Here is a 17898-nt window from a genome sequence, read left to right as displayed (position 1 = left end):
GGCTAATTTTTCTATTTTTAGTAGAGACGGGGTCTTGCTCTTGCTCAGGCTGGTCTCGAATTCCTGATCTCAAGCAATCCCCCTGCCTCAGCTTCCCAGAGTGCTAGGATTACAGGCATGGGCCACCACACCCAGCCATTACTTGCTTTCTTTATGAGCACGGGAAATGACATCAGGGAGAAATGATCTGGTATGTTTTTACCTTTGCTTTTACATCAAGAACTACTTTAATTTGTTTCAGAAACATTTTATCTACAACAAATGGTGTGACTGAGGCTACTTAATAATTTTCAAATAATAGCAAATGGAATTATTGACACAATTGAAGCGATTATTTAATATTGAATATATAAATTGATCAAGTTTTACTTATTGAGGTATTTCTATTGTGTTTTTGAGAACCACAGAGGTTTATCTTGGAAAAGGATATACCCAGAAATGTTGGGGGAGTATTTACATGATTTTCAACCAAAGACTTAGCTTTTAAAAGGGCAGTTTTGATTAAATGTTAATATAAAAAACCCTATTGACTAAAAATAATAAAAAGCTCGAATTAAAGTTAGAAAAAATATCTTAAGAGAAGAAATTTATAAACTTCTTTAAAGCTTCATTTTAACCTATATTTCACACATTTGATTCCACAAAAACTTACCAAGCTTACCTTGCAGAGGTATGCAGAAGTCATTCTTGTTACCACAGTGATTAATAATTAATTCTTTTACTTAATTTGACCTTTCTTCCTTTATAGGGAATGTATTCATTTCCTAAAGTCCATTGGCAAAGTGACAATGATAAAACTACATGTTTTAAAAGCCGTTTTCTAGTCCAGAGCAATTTCTAATTAGATGTTGTAAAACAGTTTTGATTCTATTTAAATAAATAAGTGGGTTTATTAGTTTGTCAAGGACTTCATGCAAGTGTTATACTTTTAAATGAGATGCCAGAGTAACAGACCAAAACACATAGTACGCCCAGTGCATGCTTACCGTTGGCATACGGAGCTTTTAGAGAATGACGGGTTCATCCCAGTGGAGGGATTGGAGTCTCTGAATATAAACTAAAGAGTCCCCTTTCTGTATTCTTAGGCGTAGTTATTACAAACCTCTTTACTGATGGCTTACTGGTCTCCCGTCTTAAGATTCAGAGTAAATGGAGCGAGTCCTATGTAATCTAGCTTCATTGTAAGCAAACTCCACTGACCAGAACAACCAATGAGAAATGCTGGTAACCCTTAGGAAGGCCTGGTAAGTTTAAACAATAACGTATGGAGGAGCAGGAAGCGTTGCCCAAAATTCTGGTCAACCCCTATGAAGATTAAAAAGTATTTTTACATTTCAACTGAAATATTGTTTACAGCTTTTATATATGCATTTTTTATTTTAAAAAACTGCTTATCTTTAGAACAACTGTATGAAATATTACATAAGACACAAAGTCTGTTTCTAGCTGATTCTACATGCGCTCTGTCTTGCCCTTTGGTTAACACATTCTTCCTAACACTAAACATTTGTCTATGCCAACATTTGAGACAGAAACTAAAATATTTTCAACAAATATAAATTCAGATGCTACCATATGAGTCCTGGTTAAATGTGCCAATTAAACAATTATGTTTACTATCACTCCCTCTGGAAATAACTCTTAAATAATAGTAAAGGATTGAAAGAGGCACTGTGATTTTAGAAATCACAAAAACACAGAGAATGGAAGGAAAAATTAGGTAACATCAAAAAACTGGAAGCTGGAAATATTTGCACTAAGTGGTTTAGGGCAAGATCTCTCAACCTTGGTACTGCTGACATTTTGGGCCATACAATTTTTTGCTGTAGATGGCTGTCCTGTGCTATTGTAGGACATTTAGCAGCGTCCTCTACTCACTAGATGCCAGTATCACCCTCTCTCTAGTTGTGACATCCAAAAACATCTCTGATTATTGCCAGATGTTCCCTGGGGATAAAATTGCCCCTGATTGAGAACCATTGATTTGCAGAATAAGAAAAACCTAAAAATTTATCCCTAGGGAAAGTCCAAAGGCAGGTTTATTCTGGCCAAAGAATTCCCCAAAAATTCAGGAGTTAGTCAGAAAACAGGATTGGCTAAAAATGTGTATAAGAGGTAGATTAGATCCTCTATGCCCCTCTTCTAGAGATTTATTCTTCAAAGAGGCCAAATTGTTGGGACTCTAGGCCTGAGGACACCAGGTACCATTGAGGGTGAAGTTCCATATTGAATGTGGCTATTATGTGAAAATGTAATAAACAAGTGGGATCCTAGCTCTTTGCTCAACTCAGCTCTAATATTTTCCAGGTGAGAGTCTAGAGGATTCTTCTGATAAAAACTGACCAGCTAACAAAAAGAAAAAAGATCTATTGTTAATTACTCAAATTTAGTGAATTGACCTGGCCTTATCACCCCAGAGCCCTAAAGTCAATGACCCTCCCTCTCCTCTCCACCATGCCTTCTAAGTATAGGTTTTTTAGTGCCTCACTCACATGCAGATGGATAGCCAAGGAAGGCCAAGCATTTGAAGAAGTCCTCCAGTGTGAGAAAGTAAAAAGAAATAAGAAAGATGAACTTAGAGAAAACAGAAATATTGTGGGGAACAGATGAAAACTTCAAAAGCTTCTCTTCCCAGATCTTGGTTTCTAAATATCATTCTTCACTGAGGTGGGGGCAAGGAAACGTCATCTTGTGCCAGATAATAAAGAAATGTTCAAACAATGATGAGGCCATGAAAAAGAACATAGAATACAGCTTGAATGGATGTACCCTGGCCAAACTGAGGACACTTTGACCATAGATATAAATAAAGAGTATAGGATTGTAACTCTTGATTAAAATAGAAATCCGTGAGTCCATCATGATATAAATATATACGGAAAAGGGAAAGCACTTCCTTTCAGTAGACTGTCAGCTAATGAGTGTGGAAGGAACAATGGAAACATCACCACCATTTGGCAGCCCAATCCCTGGTAGCTGATACAGACACAGTCATCAGTGAATGCTGAGACTGGTGTGTGGAGATTTGGTGAAGAACAGGTATTGGCATAATCTCAGAATATTTCTGCACAAAATGCTAATCAAATGCAAAGGCAGAAGTGGTGACTTTATAGTGGAGAAAACTGGCAGACACTAAACAGAAGTGATCGATGTTAATACTGCCAGTAGTGGGTTGGGTTGACCTCACATGCCTGAGGTGATGCACTAAGAGCACAGCACCCTTTTTGCCGTCTTCCTTCCAAGAATCTGTGGCTCTAGTCTGGTGATGGGGAGACACTGGACACACAAGTGGACCATCATTCTACAAAATGAAATGTCTGTACTCTTAAGACACGAGAGAGAGTGAAAGGCTGCAGAAGTGTCTCTCACTGACACATAAATGCAATGTATGTTTTCAAATGGGATTCCTAGACCTTAAAAGAAAAAGAGCCACTGGGGAAACCTGCAACCTTAGGGCCACATGTGTCCGTCTAGATCCTTGAGTGCGGCCTTTTGACTGAATCCAAATTTTACAGAACAAATCCTTTTAATACAGGGATATGTTCTGTGAAGTTTGCCTTTGGTCTAGGGGCTCCTCTTGGGGATCGGGAAGGCCACGGGTGGCTTTGAGGCCACAGGTTCCCCACCCCTGGTAGACATTTGGTGAAATGTAAAGGGGGTCTAGCAAAGATACCACTTCTGGCTCAGCAGCTGAAATCAGAGCTACTTCTTTGTCCACTGTTACCCTTCAAATTCTGTGTTTTTGTTATTTCTTTGTTTGCAGGGGACAGACTAGGGAATTAAGGGGAGATAGCATGGGGTCCACCACCCCTGCATTCTGTAAGCATTTAACAGTGGCACTAATTTCTGCCAGACCTTCTGTAATGCAATATTGTTTTCCATTTACTGTCTTGGCTGTGTGTGTTTTGTGTGTGGGGTGGGGGGTGCAAATTTCAGAGCTTTTCACTTGCCTGTGTTCACTCTATTAGCTCTTAACCCCACAGGCCAAGGAAGCAGTGCGGGCTTGTGTCAATCACCAGGAATGTGTATTCCAGGTATACATTCGGAGACCAGGAAATTACTATGGATGGGTCTGCAGACCGACTGGATTCACTGGAAGCCACACCTGGGCCATAACTCCATTTATGACCAGGCCCCTCATATATCCCCACCACAACCAACTACACATATATTTTTTAATAAGGGGCCCAGCACAAACTGAAAATGCAGGACCCCTTATTAAAAAATTATTAAGAATTTCAAGAGGGTAACTGCAGAGCATTAAACCAATAATTAAACCATGCTTAGAACCTTCTAAATGTGAAGTCTCATGTGACTACACAAGTCACACACCCATGAAGCTGGCCCTGGCACCCACTCTAACAGGGTCCCTTGGTGATGATTCAGGTCTCTGTTTATTACTGTCAACCCGGACTCTCTGCCCAGCAGTCCTCAGAATGTTTGGCTATTCTGCTTTCCCAGTGTGGAGTGGCCCAGGTAAATGGCCTGTGAGCCCTTTGAGGAAGAACTGGGAAATCGTCACTGTGAATACTTGTGCCTTCCTGGGCAGCCAGCCTCTCTTTCAAGTGATGAGTCCTGGCACCCAAAACTGGCTCGGTTCTAGAAACTGGGCAAGGCATCCTGACTTTTCATTGCAACGACTGTCCTTACCCTCCATCCTTGATTTCTTTTGTTTGCACAGATTAAGTAGTCCCCCTTCTGGACACTTGTGTGTTTTTTCCCAAGAACACCACGTTGATTAGCCATCTCCATAACCCTCTGTGGGTCGGGCCCTTGGCTCCCAGCCCCCCCTCATTACAATAATTGCATCCACCTGGCTTCTGATGGCTAAGTACTTCCACCTGGTGGTGTGTGTGTGTGTGTGTGTGTGTGTGTGTGTGTGTGTGTGTGTGCGTGCGTGCACACACTGGCAGGAGCTGCCCTATCATCCTTATTGCTATCAGTGAGCCCAGTTCTGTAGGCAGAATTTCATCCCTAGCCTGTGGGGAAGAGCTACTACTGAGTTCTAAGAGATGTTAGTACCTTCTTACCAGCACATTCCTTACTGCTTTGGTGCATCGTGAATGCTTTGGCCCCTCCCAGGGAGCACAGTCATCTATGCCTTACAAGATGTATACACTCTTCTCTGATCCCATAGCCATACTCACTTCTCCGAGCCTTGTAATCCATCTGTCAAGGCAATGCTGGCATTTTATCTTCACTTAGTGCGAACTGTTGCTTTTACCTGGCTTCTTGGAGCCAACCTAAGAGTATGTCTGCACCGTCTCCTGGGGCCTTGCCAGAGTGTTGAATCCTGTATTCCAGGATAGTGGTCTTGGGAAACACCTTCTTATTCAAAGTAATGTATTGCCTGCTTTGATCCAACACCTACAGAAATCCTGTCCCCTGTGTTGTCTCCTGGCCCTCCCAGTACCTGCTGGCCAGGTCTGCAGTGCCATCTGTGTCTAGTCCCTTTCCTCCCCAGCTGAGTTACATGGTGACTTAAACCTGGTGATTGGCCTTGTGGTCAGGATGGGAGGTTGGGGCAGATCTGAGGGGGGCACATGTTTTGCAGGGGAGCAGCCTCTGCATTGTCTTCCAAACGAGGGGGGTAGTAGTCCGTACTAGGCAAGGTATGGACCAGTTCTGCAAGTGCCTCAACCCAGAGGCCCCATCCTACTGTCGGCCTCCTAGGCCTCCTATTCTTTGCCAACCAGAGCCCTGACCTTGGCATAGCAAACCTGCCTAGTTTGAGAGATGAACCTTTTTTGAAAATACCCTCATGAGAAGTTCTGAGCCTCGTCCTCAGCTTTCTCTGCACCCCTGCTGCAGGAAAAAGAGGTTCATTATATGCTACCGAGGAAGCCTTGTGGTTTTCACACTTAGCTTTTGAAAGTGGATTAATCACTTTTAGTTTTTTGCTATCTTTTTCCAAAGCATCAGTTGAGCATAGTAATAACTACTATGTCCATCCTTTTAGCTTCCATTTCCTCCACGTTGCTCAGATGCCTGGTACAGTGCACCAGCTAGTATGTTTGCTGCCACCAGGGAAAGTTGTCTTGTGCTGTCTGTGCTCCCCCTACAACCAGCAATGCGGTTCCCAGTGCCAAGCAGGTGGCATGCGATCCAGCTCCCAGACCCATCTTAGCATTGCTTTCTCAGACCATTTCTGGCACCAAACTGTCTCAGGTTGTGTTCCTCTGCAGGCAGACTCGGGGACAGAGACCAGCAGACAGGGGGCTGATTAGGGAGTACTCTTGCGATCAATACCTGTGGGAGGGAAGGAAAGGCGAGGAAAGAGATTGGGCAGAGGGAGAATTTGGTTGTAACAAAGACCTTAGCTGACTGCACAGGGAGCCCTACGGCTGGGCTAGCCCTTCAAAATTGTCCCAAGCTGCAGCCAGGGTCCTCACCCCTGCAACACCATACCAGTGGTGTTGAAGCTGCTCTGGGAAGGAGTGTTAACTATGGATAAGGCAACTCTGTGAAGGTGAAGTAATTCCGAAGCAGGCCAATGGCGGAGAGCTGTCTGCCAGCAGCACTCCCAACAACTGGGGGATAAATCCATATTCTAGAGGGATCTGGATGACTCATCACAGCATCCACTGCAGCATACTTTGTAGTAATTTAAACCCTGAATTTTAAACCCCAATCAAAAATTATGCTCTAATTGGGAGAAGAAATGTGTGTTTGTGTGTATGAGGTTGAAGGATATAAAAAAGAAAATCTTCTTTTTATATAATAGGAAGCCAAGAGATTAGATCTAAAATTTTGTTTAAAAAAATTAAACCAAAAAATCTACTATGAAATAGGCTGTACAAAAGGACCGGTGTAATTTACCCAGGTATTTCTGTCTTTCCTTATTAAGGATACTGCTTTGTCTACCCACAAGGAAAATGTTATATTTCTAAAAAATTATTTTCCTATAAGTTTTAATGATAAAGGCATTTTGCATCTAGTGTTTACATTTTCATTTTCTTGGACTGGAAGCTAAACCACCAATTCAGTGTTGGACACCTGGCAACCCTAGTGTCAGTGAAGACAAAAGGAATTGAACAAATCTGATATATTTAGGAGGGACTGGTTACCTCTTTCTTAGTAAGGAATAACAGCCAACTTAAAATTGTTTGACAGCTTTCAAACTGTTTTCACATCTTCAGTTCTCGCTGAAATTCTCCAGTGTCAATGGAGCAGATGTTATTATTCCCATTTGATGGATGAGGAAACTGAGGCTCAGAGGGACTATGTTTTACCAATAAAATCTGTATATAAACACTGGACATTAAATTCAATTATCAATGGATTTCCTTTATGTTTCAACTGTTTGTCTTGAATTTTAAAACAACTGCTGATAAAAAAGAAAATGTTTAAATATTAAATTGTATCGCATGGCAGATATTTTTCCACTCAAAGGTTTCTAGGGTAGTCTTTGACAGATAATAAGCTTGTTCTAGAATAATTTCTTCAGGTTTCAAGAACATCATGTCAATACCCCAAAAAAACTCACTCTGCCTTTTAAAAGATCTAAATTGTATGAGCTGTCAAACAGCGAAGAGTGGAATTAGATAATTCTATTCCTATTGGCAAATGACATATAATTTGTGTTGGAGATTGTTGGGTGTAAGTTTAGAAGCTAAAGCAAGACAGAGTGTTTGGACAGGTGGACGAGGCTCCCAAGGCTTGGCAGGATCTGAATAGTGGCAGTCATGTTTAGTGCTGTATATACTAGAGTACTGGGGAGAGGGCTGGGGAAGCTCTTAGTTTCACTCTGTGAAGCACTCTTCCTATAAGAATTTGCTGAAGTCATTCAGAACTTCATGATTTGGTCCATTTATATTTTTACATTGTGGAATGACTGCAGACCACTTTGGTCCCTGACTTTTGCTGTAAAATAAAGTACAGGAGATCCCCAGGTAATGGATGAAATATGTTCCTGAGAACAGCTTTAGGTTGGATTTGTATGCAATTCTGATGCCTGATGAACAGTGCATATGTGGGAATAATAATAACAATACTATAATGGCTCATATGTAGCAATAATAATACAGTGTAATACTATAATACTAGTAATAATACTACTCCTGTACTGTAGTAATAATTTATAGAAACTATTATATTCTTTCTTTTAATTCAAACTAACAACATAAAAACAATCTCATACAAAAAATTTAGACAGAAGATAGGAGAAACGTCAAAAAAGATATTGAAGGTTAACACTCACCTAATGTTGCATCAACACTAGGCTAATAGGAATGTTATGCTTAGTTTGATCTTCGAACCAAATAAATAAGAACCTTTCCATTTCAATAATTAATCCACTACACTGATTGGTAATAATTGATGTTTTCATTGGAGCACTGCCTTTCACATGTTCCATTTATTCTCACTTTATCCTTTATAAGTATTCTGATAGTCACCCAACAGAATCCTAATGCTTTCCCAATGAATGATGGTGTCTGGCCTTTCTTCTAATGCTTAGCTATTTCTACTTTCATTTCCATCGCAATCACCTTTCTCTTCACTGCAGGCTCATCTGGATTCACCGTGGACTTTAGCTTTGGAGGCATGGGCATAGGATGAACACAGACTCACAAAATCGAATAAAAAAGTTAAGACAAAAGTGATAGTGTGCATAGGCAATAATATAAACAATGAGACTAAGCTTGCATAAAGATGCTGCACCAATGAACCACTTACGCCATGTGGGCTTGTTTACATTCATGGAAGAAATTAGTTCCCAAATTATTAATTTAATTAATTATAAATTATCCTTATGGGGGGCCTTGGGAACCCATTTGTAAGTATGGAACGCCATTAAGTCGGATCGTCAGTAACCCGAAGACTGCCTGTACTCGTTTTTGTTTGCTTGCTCTTTGATGTCTTCTTTACATAATATAACATTACATTGGAGCAAGTACTTACTAAGTGCATTAATATCAGGTCCCCATTACTTGCTAAACACTTATTTAGTAGATTACCAAATTCTAACCTTCATTGGTTGCCCATACACTTTCTGCAGCTCTCATGTAAGAAATTAAAATAAATTGGGGGCAGGTAGAAATAAGGTAGGAAGATATAATATATTTATAAATTTCAGGCCTTGGTTTTTATGATAAATTATTTGGCTTACTTTAAAAATAGTGTGTGTGTGTATATACACATATATACACATACGTATATATATATAGAGAGAGAGAGGAGAGAGTTCATTTTCAATGGTACAAAAGAATCACCAGTGAAAACCAAGTCTCCTTCTCTGCCTGTCCCAGAGCTACCTAGTTTTCTACTTCAGAGGAAACTAATTTCTTGTGTTCCCCTTTCCAGAGATACTTTCTACATGCACAAACCTATACATAGATCCTACACAAATGGCAGTTTACAACATATAGTCTTCTACAATACATATCAGAACATAATAAAGCTACAATTTTTATTTCCCAGTGGGTAATCATCTTAAATGGAATGGATATACCATACTGTGTTTCATTATTGAAGGGCATTTAGGTGGTGTCCAATCTTTTGCTTTTAGAAGCAATGTTGTAATATAGTTTTCTCTTCTGTTTAAATCTTTGCTACATTGGAATTTATTTTGGAGTAAGAGGTGAAGTAGAGATACAAATTTATTTTTTTCTAGATGGCTACCAAGTTATCCTAGCATGATTTATGGAATAATTCATCTTTTACTGATTCAAAAGGCCTCCTGTATAAGAAAATTTTTATAAGTGTCTGAATAAATTTCTGGAATTTCTGTTCTGCTTCACATGTATCTACCTATGCAGACATTTTAATTATTATAATCTTATCATGTGTTTTAATATCTGATAGGGCTGTTTCCTCTCGTTATTAATCCTTTTCAGAATTTCTCCTAGCTTTTATTTCTCTTATATGGCCTGTGTAAAATAGTTCCAGATTGTCTATTTCCCCCCAAATTTCAAGTGACTATTGAGAACTTGATATGTGGCTAATATCACTAATGAACCAAATTTTACATTTTAATTAATTTAAATAGCTACATGAGGCTAGAGGCTACTGTGTTAGTGCATTTCTAACATATTCTTGTTTGCATATATTTAGCTCATTAAATATGAAATGTCCAATTTCAAATCAAAAGTGCAGTTTATTATATCTCAAACAAGGAGCAGTACAGTTAATCAAAGTATGCCCCTAAACTATTGACAGAGTTTTGCCATCTTAATGGTAGCTTGTGTATGCCAGCAGCAAAGAAGCCTGGAGAGTGAGTAGCAATGAAATCACAAAAAGGGTTTTTCACAGTTGTTGAGAATTGAATATTTTTCCTTGCAAAAAGTGGTCCAAAGCCTGAAAGAGGTGGTAGTCAGTTGGTGCAAGGTCTGGTGAATATAGTGGATGACAGAGAAGTTTCAAGTCCCGCTTCTGTAGTTTGAGCATTGTTGTTTTTTGCGACATATTGTCTTGCAAGAGGATTGGCCTGTCTCTATTGACCAATCTCAGCTGCTTAATCACAAGCATCCTCATCATTTTGTCTAGCTGGTTGCAGTAGACATCCATTGTAATTGACCAGGTTTCATGAAGCTGTAATGGATAATAGCAGCCCTGGGCCACCAAACAGACACCATTAGCTTTTTTTTTTTTTTTGATGAATATTCAGTTTTGGACAGTGTTTTGGCACTTCATCTTTAACCAACCATTGTGCTGAATGGTTGTGATTGTTAAAAAGAACTCATTTTTCATCACGCATAACAATAGGGTGTAGAAATGGTTTGCTTTTATGTTATGACAGTAAAGAAAGACAAGCTTCGAGACGATGTCTCTTCCGATGCTCGTTTAATTCATGCCGAACCCATCTATCCAGCTTCTTTACCTTGCCCATGTTTCAAATGGTCCAGTATTGTTGGAATAGTAATGTCAAACCTTGCTGCTAATTCACAAGTAGGTTGAGATGGATTCGCTTCCGCTACAGCTTTTAGCTCATCATTACCCCCTTTGGTCTCAGGTTGTCCACATGGCTCATTTTCAAGATTAAAATCACCAGAACAAAACTTCTCAAACCATTGATGCACTGTGTGTTCATCAGCCACATTCTTCCCAAATACTTTGTTGATATTTCGAGCTGTCTGTGTGTCTGTGCTGCATTGGTTCCACCACGGAAGTCATATTCGAAAATAACGCAAATATTTGACTTATCCATGGTTTCATAAAAATTACTCTAAAAAATGTGAAAGATAATCATAAGCCAAAATGGGCATTTGAAAGCCTGAGGATGTACCTTCACAATACAAATAAAACAAGAGTGTCAAAGTGAAATGTCAGAGATAACAACTGTCAAATTTAGTACTTAGGGAAATCGGGCATTTCATACTTAATAACCCTAATAGAAAGGCTATTGATTTTGGAACATTAATTTTGTACCCAACTTCTTAGTTAAGTCTTCTATTATTTGTAATAGTTTTAAGTTGATTCTCTTGGGTTTTCCATGTATGCAATTATATAATCAGAAGTGATTATTTTACCTCTCTCTTCCCAATTAATATAACTTCTATTTATTTCTGTCTTTTAGTTTTATGGAAACAGTGGTGTGTTGACAACTTCATGATGTAAATTAATTCAGTCAACAAACATTAACTGTCTTCTAAATGTTAGGTCTTAGAAGATACAAAATAATTAAGACATTCACTGCCTTCAAGAATTTGTAGTGGGGTGAAAAGGACTATGTCATAGGAAAGTGTAATGGAAAAGTGAGGCCAATTTGCCAAGGCCTCATGTTCAACCCATTACAGAGATATGCAAAGGGTTTTGCAGGGAGGCATTGGCACGAGTGCCGTAAGTGGTGTGTGTGTGTGTCAGATGGGAGGTGGAAGAGGAGATATGGATTTCTGACAAAGAAGATAGCAACTGATCTATATGTAAATATTTTAGCATTCTATTTCTTTTTGACTTATTCAAAATGTTTACTCTTTAGCTATGGTATAGGCATTTGATCAAATATTTGTATGACATATTGATCAGGCATATTTTGAAACTATATTTGTCTTTGGAAACTGAGGGTTTTCATAAAAATAGCACATGATAAAAATAAAAATAGAAGTGATATTTTCAACTAATGTTTAAGTCGCCTGACTATAATGGTGGCAGTGCAATTTAAAAGTTGATTGACTAATTTCAAAGTTAATTTTATAGTAGCCTTAAATTTTTTGCTAGTCATTATTTCATATTGGCAATCTATTTTGCCTCAAAACATATGATCCTTTCCTTGTAAAAGTGCTGTTGCACCAGGAGGTTTTTTCTATATAAAGCCAAAAGGATAAATTTTTATTTCCTTTGATATGCTTAGCTAAATTGTTTCTTCTAGAAATGTTGAAATTTAATCAATCACCATCTAACCAAATAAAACCCCAAAACAAAAAACTAAAACAAAAACAAGTGTACATTTAAACTTTTTGATGATGCTAATTCTTTCTCTCTCTAATATCATCTAGGTCATGATTAAAAAGGCTTCAGTATTACAAAAGCTCTAATTCAAGACAGAAACTTGCCAAATGATCAATTTATCAAATTATATATATATATATATGTGTGTACCTACTTTAAAAATATTAAGTTCTTATAAAATTTATGCCAATTTGCTGAGTTATACCAATTTGCTGAGGCCTCAGTGTTCAGTGTATTTGGGAAATGGGCATACCATGAATGTCAAGGATTTTGTAAATGTCCATGAAATAGAAGCATAAAGGGCCATGGAATGGATTGAAAATAGTAAACATCTATCAAATTTGGTGAATTAATCTCACATTTCTTTATAGTGATCTTTTCAGGCTATGTTGAAGATTTTGTCCCTTACAGAAAACTCTTTTTCTCTATAAATTGATATCTATTCAATGTAACTTAGTAAATGTTTCTTTTACTTTTTATGGAAATGTTAATTTCCCAGGCTTTTCACTTTTCGGATGCTGAAGCACTTCTGGAATGCTCAATTTCTATATATAAATGGGGGGCTTTCCCTAAAATGTAGTTGAAGTTGTTATGCATATGAGGAGAGCAAGTGAGAATGCAAATGTGAAATCCCTCCCTGGACCATTTCACCAGGCTCTCCCTGCAACCCTCTATCTCCCATTCAAGAATGCATACCAGTGAATGAAGAGAAGTAGGAAGGATAGTGACTGCTATATTGCTCAAGATGTGACATGTTGTGCTTCAGTAATATTCTACCCCAAATGTCAGCAGCTTAAAACAACAAAAGTTAAACAAGAGTTTTATTTCTTACTCGTTCTACACATCTATTGGTTGGCAGAACAGTTCTGCAAAACTTAGTCACTCAGGGACTTGGGCTGATAGAGCAGCACCCATTTTGAGCATTGCTGGAGGGAAAAGAAAACACGGTACCCACTCAGCAAACACTGGCCCAGACACGTGACACTTCTACTCACAATGGATTGGCTGGAACCAAGCACAAGAACCCACCTAACCATAAGGGGGTCTGAAAATGGAGAGAACTGGAAATATTTGACAAACAAAACTAATGATTACCATGGCTGTATTGAAAATGTGTTGAAAAAGCACTTTTGGCAAGAGCAGAGATGACTTCAGCAGAAATGGAAACAAGTGAACAAGTCTGGGTCACTAGTGCTGGCTATTCTATGATTATTCACATTTCTTCTCCTTAAAACTCTTTTTCAGTTTAATTCAATTCAATAAACATTGATAAATGCTTTATACAGCAAGATACCTGGTTATACAAAGGTGGGACAATAGCAAAACTGTAGGTATCACTGTTTCTTTTGAATGTTATACTCAGGTTACTTTGGGATCACCTTAAGAAAAACCCACAAATCTTTGACAATGGCCCCAAATCAGACCTAAGTATATATAAGCATTTAGACTATAATAATAGTGTGGACAGGAACTGGGTTAATTTCTCTTTTTAAAAAAAGTTACATTCCTTCTTCATATCATTTATTAACAATTACTACAGATACATTTGACATATGACATCAAAGGCAAAAGCCACAAAAGCACAAATAGGTAAATTTGACTTCATTAAAATGAAAAACTTTATTGCTTCTAAGAAAACCAAAGAAAGTGAAAAGACAACACATAGAATGGGAGAAAATTACTGTAAATCTTATATCTGATACAGGACTTACATCCAAAATATACACATTTTTAAAGACCTCAACCTCAACAATAAAAAGACAAATAACCCAATTTGAAAATGAGCAAAAGATTTAAATAGAAATATCTCCAAAGAATATACATAAATGGCCAGTAAGCATATGAAAAATATATGCAACATCATTAGTCATTAGATAAATACAAGTCAAAACCACAATGAGATAACACTTCACACTCACTAGGATGGCAATAATGAAAAAGACAGTCAGCAAAAAGTGTTGGCAAAGATGTGAAGAAGCTGGAGCCCTTGTACATTGCTGGTGGGAATGTAAAATGGTGCAGCCACTTTGGAAAACAGTTTGGCAGTTCCACAAAAAATCATATACAGTTACCATATGACCCAGTGTCTTAGCCCATTTTCTGTGGTTATAACTGAATACCATAGACTGAATAATTTATAAAGAAATTTATTTCTTATGGTTTTGGAGACTGAGAAGTTCAAGATCAAATGGTCCCATCTGGTGAGGGCCTTTCTGCTAGTAGGGACTCTCTATAGAGTCCTGAGGTGGGCAGAGCATCACATGATAAGATGGCCAAACTGGCTTTTATAACAGACCCACTCTCATGATAACAAACCCACTCCTTGATAACTCATTAACCCATGAATGGACGAATCCATTCAGGAGGGCAGAACTCTCATGATTCAATCATTTCCCAATGTCCCACCTCTCAACACTGCTGCATTGGGGACCAAGTTTTTTACATGAACTTTTGGGAAACACATTTAAACCATAGTGCACAGCAATCCCACAACTAGGTAAATATCCCGGCAAAATGAAAACACATTCACAGAAATACTTGTGCATGAAGGTTCATTATTCATAATGGCACAGAAGTGGGAACAACCCAAATGTCTATCAACTAATGATGAATAAACAAAATGTGATGTATCTATATATTGGAATATTACTCAGCGATTAAAAGCAAGAGATATTGATATGTGCTATCACATGGGCAGACCTTGAAAACATTATGCTAAGTGGAGGAAGCCAAACACAAAAGGTCACATATTGTATGATTCCATTTGTATGAAATGTCCAGAATAGGCAAATTCATAGAGACAAAAAGTGAATTAAATGGCTGCCAGAGGCTGGGAGGAGAGTGGAATGGGGAGTGACTGTTAATGGGCACAGAGTTTCTTTGTGAGACAATGAAAAAGTTCTGGAATCTAGTGGTGATGACTGCACAACTGTATGAAGTGTAACACCAATTTTATTAATAAAACACATATACTCATAAAAGGATGTACAGGTAGTTAAAGCTAAATAAGCAGGAGGTCATTAGCATGGGATTGTTTCTGTACCCAGAGCTCTTAGGTAAGCACACAGGAATTTAACTTGGAAACATTTCTTGTAACTCACTTGGTTAAAAAAAAAAAAAAAGCTTCAGCCAATCACTGCTAACCAGCTGATTGGTTATACAGCTAGGGCCCTTTCATCAGAGCGTACCCAAATAAGGCAAATACCTCATCACAACATGCCCAAATAAGGCAAACATCTAGCTGTAGCCAATCAGATAATTTCTCTACTTTGTTTCTGTGTTCAGCCTATAAAAGTTCACTGTTCACACTACTAGGTGGAGTTCTCTGAACCTCTTCTGGCTCCAAGGTGCTGTCTGGTTCCTGAATTGTTGTTCTTTGCTCAAATAAACTCTGTCAACTTCATTTTTCTAAAGTTTTTCTTTTAACAATATAGTATTACATGGTGAGATAACAAGTGTTTTTTTCTTTTATTGTGCTTTTCTTTTTCTCCTCTCTTACAGAGAACATGCATTACCTTGTAATTAGAAGAAAACTTGTTAAAATCAATTCAAATTAAAAAGCTGAGATTGTACATTCTCCTAACAATTTTTGAAGTGACCCAATACAGATTACATTCAGATGAAATTCTAGAATAAGCAAAACTAAATTGTGCTAGGAAAAAAATCAGAAGAGGGTTGCCTCTGGAAGGGTGGAGGCAGAGATTATTAGCAAGGAGCGTAAGGAAACACTCTGAAATGATGGAAATGATAGTAATGGTCTATAGGGTGATGGGATTTGTGTTACACAGGTGAATGGATTTTTAAAATTCAGGGAATATATACTTATGAGTTATGACATTTCATTGCATGTAAATTTTACATTAAAACTATAACCAAATATTGAACTCAAGTTAATGACAGGCATGTTGCACTAGTTGGGGAAGTGTGCTTTGAGGTATATATACTTAAAATAGGGTGGATTAATGGATAAATAGAGGTAAAGGGATAGATCTGTGATAAAGCAAATATAATAAAATGTCAATGGTAGAACATAGGTGGTGAGTATGTGAGTGTCCACTGCTTTATATTTGAAATTTTTCACAAAACATTGGGGGAAAAAGGAACCCAATATCAAGGCTTCATTATCTATCCTCTGTCTCCCAAAACTCGATCTTACTTACTTGCCTCTTTTCCCACTGCCTGTTAGGCATTCCTGGTTAGTTGTAGAATTCATCTTCAGTCCCTACAAATGTTTCTTGCTTTCTCCTTTTATTAATGGTAACACCACTCTTCTAGTTGTAAACATTTTGCAGGAAAAAAAATCATTTTTCTTTCCCTTCCTTTCTCCCCTATCCTCTAATCCAATTATGTTCTAAATTCTTCTAATTTCCACTTTATAGCATCTCACTTATTTTATCATTAGCACCACCTTCATTCTGCACCAAATACCTGGTTATCCTAGTGGCCATCTCCAAGAAGAAATAAAGTGGTATCACTAAAAAAATAATTTGCATATAATTTTAAAAGAAAGCTCTTTTTACAAGCTTGTCTATAGAATCATTCTGTAGGGTACCATATTAGAATTAAAGTGTCCTTGGTTGTTTTAAGTCTTCAAACTCTGAATTCCAGCCTCACTTTCTTTTAGTTCATATGTTAGTGACCTGAAACCAGTTTTGGATAATTTAAATGCATACATCTCTACCACAGAAAACAAAGATAGGACTTAAATTCATGACTACATGCATCTATTTATAGCTACAAATTATTGAGTGCTTTTTCTGTTAGACACCAAGCTAGGTGCTTTTAGTGCATCATTTAAATTGAATCCTCCCAACAACCCCATGGAGTAGATATTATTCCTATTTTACAGATCAGGATACTGAAACTCAGAAAAGTTACACAGTTCATAAATGTCAGTTAATAGGATTCAATCCCAGGTTTGTCTGACTTTTAAATCTGGTGGCCTTACCCCACTAGGAAACCTACTGGGAAATTTCCCACTATATCACACATCATTCAGCCTTAAACATCTGTATAGATATTGTGACAAGCATTTTTAATATCTCATTCTAGGTTTTCTTCTTTCCCACTTTTACTATCACTTCACCAATTTCCTCAACTATTTACTTTTATACCATTGTAATAACATATTTTTAATAAACCGCCTAAAATCCTTTTGGATTTATATTCTATTGAGGTAGAAATAAACAGAAATAAAAAAGCCCTCTGAAATCCTGTAATTACTTTTACTTAATGTTGGCTGTTTTTTTTTTAATGTTATTTGCCTTTATTCTCAGGTTTATGTTCTAGTGTACACACTGCTTAAGTTATGAAATAACTGAGGAAAGCCTATTTTAAACTGCCTCTGGTGCTTCTAAACACAATGAATAAATTTTGCCCTAGGCTTGCACAGAAAATGCACATTTCGCTTTGGTACGGATAACCAGATGTTTGAAAAAAGGGAGGGAGATTAAAAATAATTAATGAAAGTTCATAATAAAAGCGAGTTTTAAAATTCCATTGTTTTGCTCC

This window comes from Lemur catta, chromosome 2 (assembly GCF_020740605.2).
Source record: "Lemur catta isolate mLemCat1 chromosome 2, mLemCat1.pri, whole genome shotgun sequence".
NCBI classification, from domain to species: Eukaryota; Metazoa; Chordata; class Mammalia; order Primates; family Lemuridae; genus Lemur; species Lemur catta.
The sequence above is the reverse complement of the archived record's forward strand: the minus strand, read 5'-3'. Positions refer to the sequence as shown.